Here is a 14,637-nt window from a genome sequence, read left to right as displayed (position 1 = left end):
ACTGTTTTAGCATACTCTCATTCGGTCTGGCTCTATTCTGGTATGTAATGCCCTTTTGGTTTATCAATTCTCAAAGGATAAAAACAAGTCTTTCCATAATTTTTTTTTTCTCATTAAATATCCTGTTTCATTCAATCACATTACCCATTAAAATGAGTTCTGTACAGCAATTAATGTTCACTTTAGTTAATAAGATAGTGCTATTATTTTTATTATTATTTAGTGTTGGTATGAAAGTAAAGTCAATCATGTGATCTCATTTTATTCATAACATTATATATATATATATATATATATATATATATATATATATATATATATATATAAAAATAAAAATAAAATACCCAAATAATTCTGCCCTGCAAAGGTAACAGTTCCAACTCTGAATAACAAAAATGGTTCAAAATGACATCTAGTGTACATTTTTTTTTTTTTTTCAAGATCATGCTGTATCAAGACTCCTGCTGATCTGACCCTTTTGTAAAAAGTTAAATGTAAGCGATTAAAGACCAGCTCTCTAAGGCTTTAAAGGCTATCAGAGAAACTTAACTTAGTGTAGTTACTTAAAGTAGTGGCATTCAGCAGCTGTCCACTGTCTGCATGTCATTACTCTAAACAAAATCATGATGACCTATGACCTCTGAAATTAAGGTCAAAGGTAGTGTGGGACTCTGGTTATCATGTGTGCAAGACATTAGAATAGACCTCTGCATTTCCAAAGGGTAAAAAAAAAAAAAAAAAAAAGGCTTCATATTTCTCTACCACACTGATGTTTATTCCTTCTGGGTCATAGATGACGCAGGAGAAATAAGCCTATAATAATCATGTTCTATAAATAATAGACTTTTCCAGAAAGTATAGTATTTCTTTTGCTCAAACATACAATTAAAATAAATAATCTTACAAGGTAAGACATGCCTGGATCATGACAGTATCAATGGTTCACTACTGTTAAAACTGTTTATTATGTTAAACATACTTAGCATAAGTCTAGTTTCCCTCTTGTGCTTCAAAATGATGTGAAAATCAGACCAGTCTAACCATATGAATGTAAAAGAATCACAGAGAAAAATGGAGAGTGTGCAGCTATAGTGGAAAGATAGATAAGAGGTATGTTTATGTGGCATTACATCAGAGATTACTTAGAGCAGTGGTTCTCAACCAGGGGGCCGGGACCCACTAGGGGGCCTCAGCACACTTCCAGGTGGGCCAAGCTGACTTAAAATTTATTTAAAATAAGAAATATTAAAATAATTCAACTTAATTAAAATGCTAAAAAATAATTTAAGATGTACCGTATGCCAACAAATTATAAACAGACTTCTAGAATCAATGATTAATCATTTTAATCAGACATCTAGTTTCGGGTGAGGGGGCCTTCAAATATTGTCTTGGACAGTGGGGGTCAAATAAACTCAGCAAAAAAATAAGTGTCCCTTTCTCAGGACACTGTATTTTAAAGATAATTTTGTAAAAATCCAAATAACTTTACAGATCTTTATTGTAACAGGTTTAAACAATGTTTTCCATGCTTGTTCAATGAACAATAAACAATTAATGAACATGCACCTGTGGAACGGTCGTTAAGACACTAACAGCTTACAGATGGTAGGCAATTAAGGTAACAGTTATAAAAACTAGGACACTAAAGAGACCTTTCTACTGACTCTGAAAAACACCAAAAGAAAGATGCCCAGGGCCAGACACCTAAGACAGCACTACAGAGAGACAGGAAGGACAGCTGATCATCCTCGCAGTGGTAGACCACGTGCAACAACACCTGCACAGGATCGGTACGTCCGAATATCACACCTGCGGGACAGGTACAGGATAGCAACAACAACAGCCTGAGTTACACCAGGAACGCACAATCCCTCCATCAGTGCTCAGACTGTCCGCAATAGGCTGACAGAGGCTGGACTGAAGGCTTGTAGGCCTGTTGTAAGGCAGGTCCTTACCAGACATCACCGGCAACAACATCGCCTATGGGCACAAACCCACCTTCGCTGGACCAGACAGGACTGGCAAAAAGTGCTCTTCACTGACGAGTCGTGGTTTTGTCTCAGCAGGGGTGATGGTCGGACTCGCGTTTATCATCGAAGGAATGAGCGTTACACCGAGGCCTGTACTCTGGAGCGGGATCGATTTGGAAGATCCGTCATGGTCTGGGGTGGTGTGTCACAGCATCATCAAACCGAGCTTCTTGTCATTGCAGGCAATCTCAACGCTGTGCATTACAGGGAAAATATTCTCCTCCTTCACGTGGTACCTTTCCTGCAGGCTCATCCTGACATGACCTTCCAGCATGACAATGCCAACAGCCATAATGCTTGTTCTGTGCATGATTTCCTACAAGACAGGAATGTCAGTGTTCTGCCATGGCCAGTGAAGAGCCCGGATCTCAATCCCATTGAGCACGTCTGGGACCTGTTGGATCAGAGGGTGAGGGCTAGGGCCATTCCCCCCAGAAATGTCTGGGAACTTGCAAGTGCCTTGGTGGAAGAGTGGGGTAACATCTCACAGCAAGAACTGGCAAATCTGGTGCAGTCCATGAGGAAGAGATGCACTGCAGTACTTAATGCAGCTGGTGGCCACACCAGATACTGACTGTTACGGAAGATGCACGGGAACAAATCTCAAATGTACCCAACAACGATCAGCCAGTTCTGTAGCTAATCAGATTCATTCTTTTTAAACAGCAATTACTGTAAGACGAGTGAGAATGTTACATGGTGGATGTGTTTAAAACTGAGTCCGGCAACTACAGCCTATATGATGTCACTGTAATTAATAGCACAGTAACAGGGATATTTATACAGTCATATTCTAGGCACATGTTTGTCTGGCTGAACCTCGGTTCAGGAAGAGCAGCGGCTGTTGAAGAAGATGGGAAAGGCCCCAAGCTTTTATCAGTTAGAGGAAGAGACAGGGGAGATCTTGGCCATACCTTTCACAACTATCACCAAGCCTGATTCACACATAACATACACACACACACACACACACACACACACACACACACACACACACACACAATCTCCTACAGCCTGTTATTGATATGCATTCCTCTTGCATGAATGAACATCCTGTAAACACACATCTGCACACACACATATGCGTTCTTATATATTTTTTTCTGAAAATCAGATGGACACAGGCATGTGTGCAAGAGCATCCATGTACAAAATAAAGATGCAGAAAAATCCACAAATAGCACAGCATCAGTGCAACTAAAGTACACATGCCTTACAGCCCAAAAGACCCTGACCTACAAGCACGACTCAAACATGCATATTTAGTTATATAAGCGTGTGCAGTTTAATCACTAGACCGGCGAGCTCTGACGGCAGAGCCGATAGGGCAGTGTTACCTACTGAAGCAGAGAAAGCAGTCGGAAAAGAATGAGACATAAAAGAAAAAGGGTGATGTCATGAGAGTTTGAATGAAAGGACTTGATGGAGTGATTCAGTGAACAGATAGGGGGAAATAAGAGGAGGGGGGCTGGGGAACTTATTTTTAAGTTCATATAGGAAACACATGGAAAAAGACTCATAGTAGGACATAATATATTAAAAACATGCAGCAACCATATTCTTCAATGCCATGGTCTTTTCCTAGATGTGCAATGTGTCTCTCTTTTTGACCCATTTAGATAACCTTCTTTTTGTCCATTCATATACCAGCTCTTTGATGTCCTGCCTCTAGGGGCAGATATAGAATTTTTTTATGGGGTGGCAAAGGGGTGTTATGCAGACTATGAGGGGTGGCAACACTAAAGCAACCGCCCATGCATAGTTCTTATGGATTAAGGTACCAAGCTTCACTGCAACAAGCATTAATTGGAGTCACTATCAAATTATAAATGTCCATGAATTGTGATACAACTGCATTTCCACAGGAACCACATTGTAACCATTTTGATACTGATATGCCAACATTTAAAATATATATATATATATATATATATATATATATATATATATATATATGTTTGCATAATAAAAAAGTAACAACATTTCTATCTCCAGAGCACCAAGACATTGTCTATTAAACACATCACCACCTTTGTTAAGTGTAACCATGGATGGAAAATGAATGCATATCCCATGTTATTCTGCTAATAAAGTCCTGTAGGACTATCACCATTGTAACAGCTGGAATAATCAATTTGAAAGCGAAGATTAACACAAAGTTAGGTCTAAATAAAAATAAACAGTAAAGAAAATTGTACTGTGGGGGACAGTGCTGCAAAACTCATGAATATTAATTATGTTATGCACAGTAAAAGATTCTTTTTAATTACCTGTCATACTTAATCCACCCTGGAGTCGCAAGTTTGAATGACTCCAGCCAGGTCTCCTAAGCAACCAAATTGGCCCGGTTGCTAGGGAGGGTAGAATCACATGGGGTAACCTCCTCCTGGTCGCTATAATGTGGTTCTCACTCTCGGTGGGGCTTGTGGTGAGTTGTGAGTGGATGCTGTGGTGAACATCGTGAATCCTCCACACGCGGTATGTCTCCGCGGTAACGCGCTCAACAAGCCATGTGATAAGATGCGTGGATTGACGGTCTCAGATGCGGAGGCAACTGAGATTCGTCCTCCGCCACCCGGATTGAGGCGAGTCACTATGCCACCACGAGGACTTAGAGCGCATTGGGAATTCCAAATTGGGGAGAAAAATATAAATATAAAATAATAATAGTAATAATAAAAACAGTCATACTTAATGTAATGTTGGCTGACAACAGGTAGACGCAGAGATGATGATGAAGTGTAATGAACTCAAGTGGAATTTAATAACAAAAGTGAGATCCAATAAACCCTAACTCCAAACATGACTACAAAACATAAACGACTTAACTAAACTTGACTTGACATGACATGACTTGACTATGAAACAAAACATAAACATGACTTGACTTAATCATAGAACCAACATTACACAAACAATACTCGACAATGGACAATGGCAAACATGAGGGTTAAATACTTGGACTAGGGAGAACACATGACAATGAAAACCAATGAACACTTAGGACTCTAAACAAGATAATGAGACTGAACCAATGGGGACAAGACACAAGAACATGGGAAACACAAGACAGGATCACATGATAAGGAAACAGGAACAAACATGGCATGGAAGAAATTTATTTACAGACGAGGGACCCCAGTAAAGCCGACAGGCTGAAGGACCACGGTGGAGCCGAGGGAACACAGAGCCGAGGTGATGTCAAGGGATCAACAGGCCAAGGCGGAGTCCAGGGCTCAGAGGGTCTAGGCGGAGTCGGAGGTTCGAAAGTTCTCCGTGTCTGGGATTTCTCAGAGGGCGATGATCGAGCCGGTGGCTTGGGGGGAACCGGCTGATCAGGAGAACTCAGGGTGGGAACAAGGGCGAGACCCAATTCCAACTCAAATAGCCCAGGGAGCGATGGCTCTGGAAAGGACGAGTCTTGAAACGCTGGTTCGTTGCCCATGGCAGACGTGGGCGTTGGCTCGTTGACCATGGTAGGCTTGGGCGTTGGCACGTTGACCAGAGGTGAGCCTGAGACATTGCATGGAGCAGGCTTAGGCGTGCCTGTGACATGGCATGGAGCAGGCTCAGGATCCGGGGCAGAAGGTGGCGCAAGCTCAGCGACCATGACGTGGGACCCCGGCTTGGCGGCCATGAGGTGGGACCCCGGGTTGGCGGCCATGGCGTGGGACCCCGGGTTGGCGGCCATGACGTGGGACCCCGGGTTGGCGGCCATGACGTGGAACTCCGGCTTGGCGGCCATGACGTGGAACTCCGGCTTGGCGGCCACCTCCCCCACAGTGAACGATGAATCACATATTAGTAGTGCAAGGTCGATATACCTAGCCAGGCTGTGGGTACTCTGACCGCCTGGCATCAGGGAAGAGATTGGCTCATTCAGTCCAAAGCGAAAACAGTCCTTGAGGGCAATCTCATTAAAATCGACCCTGCTGGCCAGAGCACAAATGTCCTCAACATATTCCTCAATGGAAAAGTTTTCTTGGCATAGGCGAAGTAACTGAACTGCTGGATTCATCTTGATCAGTCGAATATTCTGTAACATTGGCTGGCAACAGGTAGAAGCAGAGACGATGATGAAGTGCGATGAACCCAAGTGCAGTTTAATAACAAAAGTGAGATCCAATAAACCCTAACTCCAAACGTGACTACAAAACATAAACATGAACATGAACATGAACGACTAAACTAAACTAAACTAAACTAAACTAAACTAAACTTGACATGACATGACATGACATGACATGACATGACATGACATGACATGACATGACATGACATGACATGACTATGAAACAAAACATAGACATGACTTGACTTGACTTGACATGAGGGTTAAATACCTGGACTAGGGAGAACACATGACTATGAAAACCAATGAACACTTTGGACTCTAAACAAGATAATGAGACTGCTAACAACCCAGTGAAACAATGAACCAATGAGGACAAGACACAAGAACATGGGAAACACATGACAAGATCACATGACAAGGAAACAGGAACAAACATGGCATGAAACAAATTTATCAAAGTAAAAGACATAAACAAAAACACATACAACCCTGACACTTAATGACCGATTCAAGCACCCAAATAAATATTTCACATAATATGGTAATTTCATTTCTACATCTGCAACTATCAGTCTTGGGATTTTGTTAGTCAGTTTGTTAGTAGTAGATGAATACATAGATCAGCACTTTGATTAAGAATATGACTGATTGACCTAGTGGTAAATTTTTGCATTTAGTTTTTAGAGGTTTTGGATTCTAATTCGCCAGGATGGGTGTTTTAAAATAAAATGCAACAAAAGATGTGGGGAGACAAGAGTAGCAGAAACACAGACACATTTATTGACAGTTCTGTATATGAAAGAACAGCGAACTCCGAAATTCAGACAGCGACAACCACAAACTCTCCGCCCATAAACAAGATGACAGTTCAAGGACATCCGTCTCTCATCACACAACCCAGCCATGAAACACTCAGTTTATATAGGGAGGAAACACACTGCACACCGGTGCGCCCCATCAACAATCAGCTCACCTGGTTTCCCAACACCAGAGAACAATTAAAAAGAGGGAGAGAAAGCAAAAAAGACAACACACACAAGCACACACACTACATACACACAAACAATACGATCGAGAAAGGCCATCACAATGGGGGACATGGAAAAGAGCGCAAGCTGCTGACACTTAACAACACTGATAACAGCCGCAATGAACACTTATCATAACATTCAAAATAACATATTCCAGTGCCGGATCACCAGTCAAAACACACACAAGAAACAGAAACTCCAACTCAAGAACTAGAGATGTTTCATCCGGATTATATACATATCTGACGAAAGCCATTTCAAAAAGTGGTGAGGACACGTCTCATCCATCTCAACCCATAACTGACAGTGATGTATTTAATAATCATTCAGTGAATACAACTGAGTAATTCATTTTTTACCTCTTTTTTTCAACGTATTTGTCCATGTGGTCATTGTTGTTGAGGAAATAAGCTCATCAACCCACGAGAGCCCAAACACTGTACACGCGCTGCAGTAGTAGGTAGGCAATTGGTGGATGCTGTGATTGGTTGCTGCTGTAATCAATCACGCTATGGGTTTGCAGTAATTTGTGCATTTGGAGAGAGTTTAGGCAGTTTGACATGAATACACAATGTCCTACACAATGTCAAAATCAGCGATAATATACTTACATTTATATTTCATACATTTGGATGACACTTATGCTGGGGTGGCAATGCTTTTTCTTAGGGTGGCATTTGGCACCCCATGCCACCCCATGCCACCCCGGTAGATCTGCCCCTGCCTGCCTCTAATAGTTGATGAAGCTCTTGATTAGTGCAGATTGGTATCTCTCAATCTGATGGCGGCCAAATGTTCTACATTTTAAAATGACTAATAATAAAACACCTGGCCAGATGGTCACCAAATTTAATGAGAGATCTGTGATTTAGGATAAGCAAGGACATTATTTTTCAACCTTTTTGTAGTCTATATTCTCCCTGAACCTGTGTTTTAAATGTGCCCTGAAAATACCAGACAAGTGAAAAATCTAAGTACAATATGAAACAAACTGTATAAGAATTATAATGCAAAAAAGAGATGTATAATAATCATGGAGAAAAATAACAATGGAGAGTCAGAGAAGTATATTTTCCATATTTTTCATATATCTTTAATGAAGAATTCTGCTACAGTGCTGCTCTATCAACTTGTCATCTTTGACTATAAACTGGTAAGCTTTCTAAACTTTTAAATGACACTCATTGCTAAGGCGGTGTGGCATTGTTCTAAGTAGAAAACTATCTCTAATAAACATGTATTCACACAAAATGCATTTCCAAAACATTATTTCACTATTAAAATGTGGGTTTTATGGGTAATTTGCAATTAAAGAAATGTGATTGAGTACAAATGAAAACAGGCTGCCCACATCATTCCTATATACTTCATATAAAACAGCTTAACTGAATTCAGATCAGCCTTTTCTTCAACAGAGTTATGTTGTTAGTAAACATGCACTGTAAAAAAAAAAAAGTTAATTAAATTAATTATATTTAGTGCCTTTTTGCATGGGCTTTTTTTAGTTTTACCGACATCATTGGAAAAGTTTATATCAAAAATATTATCTGAACTAATTAAATGTAATTGTGAAAACTTTAATTTAGTTAGCTGAACATTAAGGCTTGCAGATATGAAGTTAGTATTCAATGAACCTGCCTTTTATGTCAAGCAAACCCTTTCAGGGCCACTGTCTTAGTAAAAGTCTTGGAACTGTTTTAAGCAAACATGGATTATTATGTATTTTTTTATAAGAGAGAAAATGTTTAACATAAAAAAAATGGTATTTCTCCTTGGAATGCAATGTCGTTGTTTAGGCAGTAAATAGTGTTTATCACAAGGGAAATGTAAGAAAATCACATTAAGAGTTTTAGCTAAACTTGTAGGGCTATATAGGGCTTGTACTATACTGCACTTTTTTACTGAAAGTGATGCAGTTTTTCTCACAATCATTTTGTCTACGAAATGCATTTTAATGTCATGTCACGAATATGTGTGTTAACTGGTGTTTAGGATGATTAGAAACTGTTATCATGTACTTGTATGCTATATGTTTGACAAAATTCTTCTGCTTTTGACAAAAAACATGCGCTGATTGTCATTGATCTTTCCCCTGGCTGCTTCTGTCCGTGTAACACAACTCAAGTGAAAGGTGTGTGTTTCAGGTCCATTTCTCTCAGTTTGTGAAACATTCTCAGCAATTTTGATGTGAGACATTAAGATATGGGACAAACGGTGTCCTGTATGGATTTTGTTCCTTTAAATATGGGATGGTTGGCACAATGTGGTGCACTTTGGGAACTGTCTTTCTTTTATCACATAGTTACAAAATTGTTGTCTAAATTTACCGAAGCAGCAGAAAACTGACATGAAGACTGTGATATACGCTCCTCATGTGGAGTTTGGCCACAGATTCCACAGACTTGGCCACACTTTTTTGGCAGTGTTCACAACTCTAAATATGAAAGCACTAAGCATGACCTTGAGAGTTATGTTATAACTATTATTTAGAATGACAATCCAGGCAATCTGCAGCATTAGTCTTTAAGCATTAGGTCTTTCCAAGTTCCCCGTAGTTATAAAGGGTTAGGTTTAAAAATGTATGATTAGAGAGCATGTATATGTAACACATTTGTATATGTATACAGAGAGCATGTATACGTAACACATTTGTGATGCCGTATTATAGACATTACATGTTTGACAGATCCACGTTCATTACAGCTACACATACCAACTCAATATTTGCCATTAAATCTTTTCAAATCAAAAAGCCAATTACAGTCAACCCAATTAGGTCTCTGCTACATTATGTGAGGTTTTTCACCTCCATAATTCCAGACTCTAATGTGACTTTGCCCTTTTCATTCCTTGTAATTAAATAAACATGCACTTTTTAGACCATATTTGTGATGATGAACACCAAAAGATCATGAAAGAGTGGCTGTCCATTCTATAACTCCTACATAATATAACAATGCTAAGGGTATGGCCTCAGGATCAGTCCCCTAACAAGCATCTGGAATTTGTGGGTATGGCTATATGTTCACGCCTAATGACTAACCAACAACAAATAACAATAACAATATGACCTGTTTTTCTCCATCTGTTCACAAGCTTTTTCGGCCATGACATCATCCATGAGCCGCATGCTTCATTATAGAGCTATTTATAGATAACCTATGGCCCAGAAGCTTATGTCAGAGCGAGAAAGGGTGGATGCAGCCAGTCATTTTCATTTCAACATAAGTTCTTTAATGTTCAACATATGAAATAAATATACAGTAAATAAATAAATATATCATACATGAATAAAGAATAATAGAAACCCTGTGTAAATTTACTGAAAAAGTTTGCATAAGGCTTAGACTGCACAACTATTGTGCCATTAGTGACATTTTAGGAAAAGTAGCTCACTAATGTAGCTGATCTCAAACAGCAATCTCAGCAGAGGCAAGGGACTACACAGAGCTAATAAGTCATGAATCCCTTCCTGTTAAAAATGTATAGTCCAGTCTTGCAAAGTTCATCTGTCTCAGAGGTAATGAGTGAAGCTTTTTGACAAATTGTACACGTGTAGGAGTTTTTCAGTTTGTCATAATAAAGGAATGCTAGCAACCTCCCTAGTCTTCTGCTGATAAAAGAATCTGACATGGTACGTTATCCAACATGATCATATGGGAAGTTGGCATGTTATTTCCGAATTTTTAAGTGCTCTGACATTGGCCCCATTATGCAGTTTCTGACAAGCGCTGTCTCCGAATCAGACATTTTTCATCATATCAAGTATGTTTACCTTCTCTTGTAATGCAACAAATAGAGATGGGGATGCACCACTATGAAAAAAACAAAAAAACCTATAGGCTGAAAACAATACCGATATTTTGCAACTTTTTATTTTGTCATCAGATCACTGTTTTACTTAGAAATGCTTAAAAAATGTACAAAAGCTTTTTCACTGTTCTAACAATAAATAATTTCCATTGAACATTGGATCTGTTGAACACATGATAGGCCAAAATTTTAAAGAGAGCCACAGTGAAAGATACTTACAAGAAAAAAAAAATATTAAGTATGATAACATGATGATTGATAAGAATTTTTTTACTTCTAACACATTTTTGCACTTCTGTTTTTGCAGTTTTTAAGCAATCACACAATCACACACAATGCAGGTTTAGTAATCACACAAAGCCATATAGTAATTTAAATCTTAAATCAATCAATCATGTAGCATTAATGGATATCAAACTGATGTCTCAGAAGTCAAAACGTTTTGGATGGTTTCCCTTTTCATGTAGCCTATAGGTAAGTGCCATTTTCACAACTGTCACGTCTGTTTATGGTGTGTAACAGTTAAAGGACAGGCAAGGAGGAAGCGGGAACCAACTGAACAGTCAACATAAAGTTTAATGATATAAATTAACTTAAAACAACATAAAACATAAGGACACACAGACACGCATGCGTCTCTCTCTCTCTCGAACTGGCGTTTCCAGCCCCCCTTTATCTCACTCTCCCACTGATCATCTGATTCAGCGCCGGCCGTGCACTCTCACGGCCTGGCCACGCCCTCCTCCTCGTCACATTCCTCCCCTGCCCGATTCAGGCCGGGGCTCCACCAGACTGACATACTCCCACCCCATCTCTGGAGGGGAGACGCTGCCCTTCCGGCTGTATGTCAGCCGGTGGTCCAACCTGCCTCCTGGTAACCTGGGGGAGAGACAAGGGGAGGCGTGGAGAAAGGGTGAGGGGAAGACACAGAGAGAGAGAGTAGAGAGAGAGTAAACTTGCTCGCCGGTTCCCGGACATGCTGTTGCCCGGTCATCAACCACTCCTCTGCCCTCTGGCGGATGACAGTTTGCTCCTCCCCAGGCAGATGGCAGCGAGCCCTCCAACCCCTGGCGGATGAAACCGCTCCTCCCTTTCTCAGCGGACGGCAGCATTTCCTCCAGCTCTCGGCGGCCAGCAATAAACCCTCCGTCCCCAGGCAGACGACCGCGGCTGCTCCCTTGGCGGATGGCAATTAAAGGATGGGCAAAGAGGAGGCAGGATCCGACTGAACAGTCAATGTAAAGTTTAATGATATATTTGAACTTAAAACAATATAAAGCATAAGGACACACAGCCACGCATGCTGCGCGGCCGCATGCGTCTCTCTCTCTCTCTCGAACTAGCGTCTCCGGCCCCACTTTACCTCGCTCTCCCGCTGATCATCTGATTCAGCGCAGGCCGTGCACCCTCACGGCCACGCTCTCCTCCTCGTCACATGGTGGTTTTTCTGCATTAACGTAAGAACGAGACTAAAAATTTAATATTAAAGTACATGTTAGTAGGAGTGCCAAACCTTCTAGATATTGTGGCTATTATTATTTCTGGATTGTGCATTTGAATTCACAGAGTTTTTGCAAAGTGTGATACTAATTAATTATGCTTATTACAGATATGCCGATGGTTTTCATTTGGTCGATAATTGACCAATAAATATTGGTTGCTGATACATTGATGCATCCCTTGAAATCATGTTGCATCAGCAGCATGGGAGACCCGGGTTGTTGTTCCGCATTGAAACCAGGAAGTAATCGTGTTTGCATAATCAATGGCAAGAGCGGTTCGGAGGTTCCATTTTCCCTCACAGATAAAATTTTTACTAAATTGACAGTTAGGTTTAGGTTTGGGGTTTGGGTTTAGGGGTAAAGTTAATAAAATATGCATTCCTCCCTTATATTACATTATTTACAGATAAAAACAACTTGCTTTTGGTGCCCATCTGTGGGCATTTCACGCAGAACTCCAAGTAGGTATAGCTGCAGGCACTTCCCGCTTCAGCCAGTGGGGGCAATGCGAATATCTGCAAGCACAGAATTCACTCTAAGGTCAGTCTGTGTTATCTCAGCTATTTAAAGGATGACATAATACATCATGATGGCGAAGCAGATGGCTGCCACGGTGTGGAGCGCTCCTATTGTTTTGTTGTTTTTGTTTGTTTGTTGTGTGTTTAGTAATCTTTTTTCAGTCAGTTTTACCAGAGACGAACTGCTGAACATTAAGTTTTTTTGAATATTCAGACGTTTTGCTAGACATTTTAGTTGGAGGCGCAGCTTTGTTGTTCAGGAGACACAGTCAAGGAAGACGAGCTGGTGCGCTGGTCAAACTCCGTTGGCGGGGCTTTCGAACAATGCTGCCGAGCATTCATCTTGCGAATCTCCGCTCTCTTCCTAACAAAACAGACGAACTACATCTCCTCACACACACAAACAAGGACTTTTCAACCTCTGCTGCCTTGTGCTTCACAGAAACCTGGCTGAGTGAAGCCATTCTGGATAGCGCGTTACATCTGCCAGGCTTCCAGCTGTTCAGAGTGGATCGCATCATGGAGTTAATGGGGAAAACGAGAGGTGGTGGAACATGCTTTTACATGAATGAAAGTTGGTGTACAGATGTAACAACGTTAAAGAGGATGTGCTGTCCTAATTTGGAAGCACTCTTTATTTTTTGTTATTAACATTTTTTATTGATTCCAAGACAGACAAAAATAAATTTAACCACAAAATTATACGTTAAATATAAAATAACTAAATACCCACATATAAACAAACACACAAATAGTACATAAAAAAGTTCAACATAACTCGACAGGTTCCCCAGCCATCTGGAAGTCATCTCCTCGAAAGCTCCCACTTTACCCAACTCGGTGCACCACTCACGAAATGAGGGTGCATCAGTTGACTTCCAACCCCTAAGGATTAGCTGTCTGCCAATCATCACGCTGGTTAGGACCCAGCTTTTCATATATTTATCTCCTATATTCAGGACCCCTCCATCACCCAAAATACAAAGTCTGGGGCAAAATGAAAACTGAGTGTCCAGTACGTCACACACAAAGCGCTGGATCCTCAACCAAAATTCCTGAATCTTAATACAACCCCAAAAAACATGGGTTATGTCCCCGTCTTCTGACTGGCATCGCCAGCAGGTGGGTGAGTCTTTAAGACCAAGCCTGTACAATCTAGAGGGGGCCCAGTAGAACCGATGCAAAATCTTAAATTGCATCAGATGGATCCTTGCATCTCTAGATGCAGACCTGATGCTTTTTAGGATCCTAGCCCACTCTCCCTCCTCCAATAACAAATTTAAATCTTCCTCCCATAATCTTTTGAGAGAATTTAAAGCTCCGTCCCCCAGACACTGAATTAACAGGGAGTAATACACTAATGCCTCATGACCCTTCCCAAAAGAAGCAATCACCACTTCCAGAGTATCTGCCGCTCTAGGGGGGTGTATGCTACTCCCAAAAACAGAGCAGAGCAGGTGGCGCAGCTGTAAATACTTATAAAATTGGGATCTGGGAATCCCAAAATGTTTAATCAAATTTTCAAAAGATCTCAATATTCCACTCTCATATAGGTCACCAAGTGTATTAACCCCACTCACAATCCAATCTGACCAACAGAAAGGGGACTTATTAATACATATTTTAGGGTTCAGCCATATGCTCAAGGCTACGTTTAAATAAATA

The 14,637-nt window shown here is 40.6% G+C and overlaps 1 protein-coding gene across 1 annotated transcript in view; it reads right to left on the bottom strand.

Annotated features, from left to right (window-relative positions):
• The window catches only part of LOC127446451 (septin-9-like), a 127,538-nt gene that overhangs the window by 108,569 nt on the left and 4,332 nt on the right, over nucleotides 1-14,637 (bottom strand). The gene's annotated exons all lie outside the window — the stretch shown is intronic.

This window comes from Myxocyprinus asiaticus, chromosome 9 (assembly GCF_019703515.2).
Source record: "Myxocyprinus asiaticus isolate MX2 ecotype Aquarium Trade chromosome 9, UBuf_Myxa_2, whole genome shotgun sequence".
NCBI lineage: Eukaryota > Metazoa > Chordata > Actinopteri > Cypriniformes > Catostomidae > Myxocyprinus > Myxocyprinus asiaticus.
This window is presented reverse-complemented; position numbering and strand designations above follow the sequence as displayed.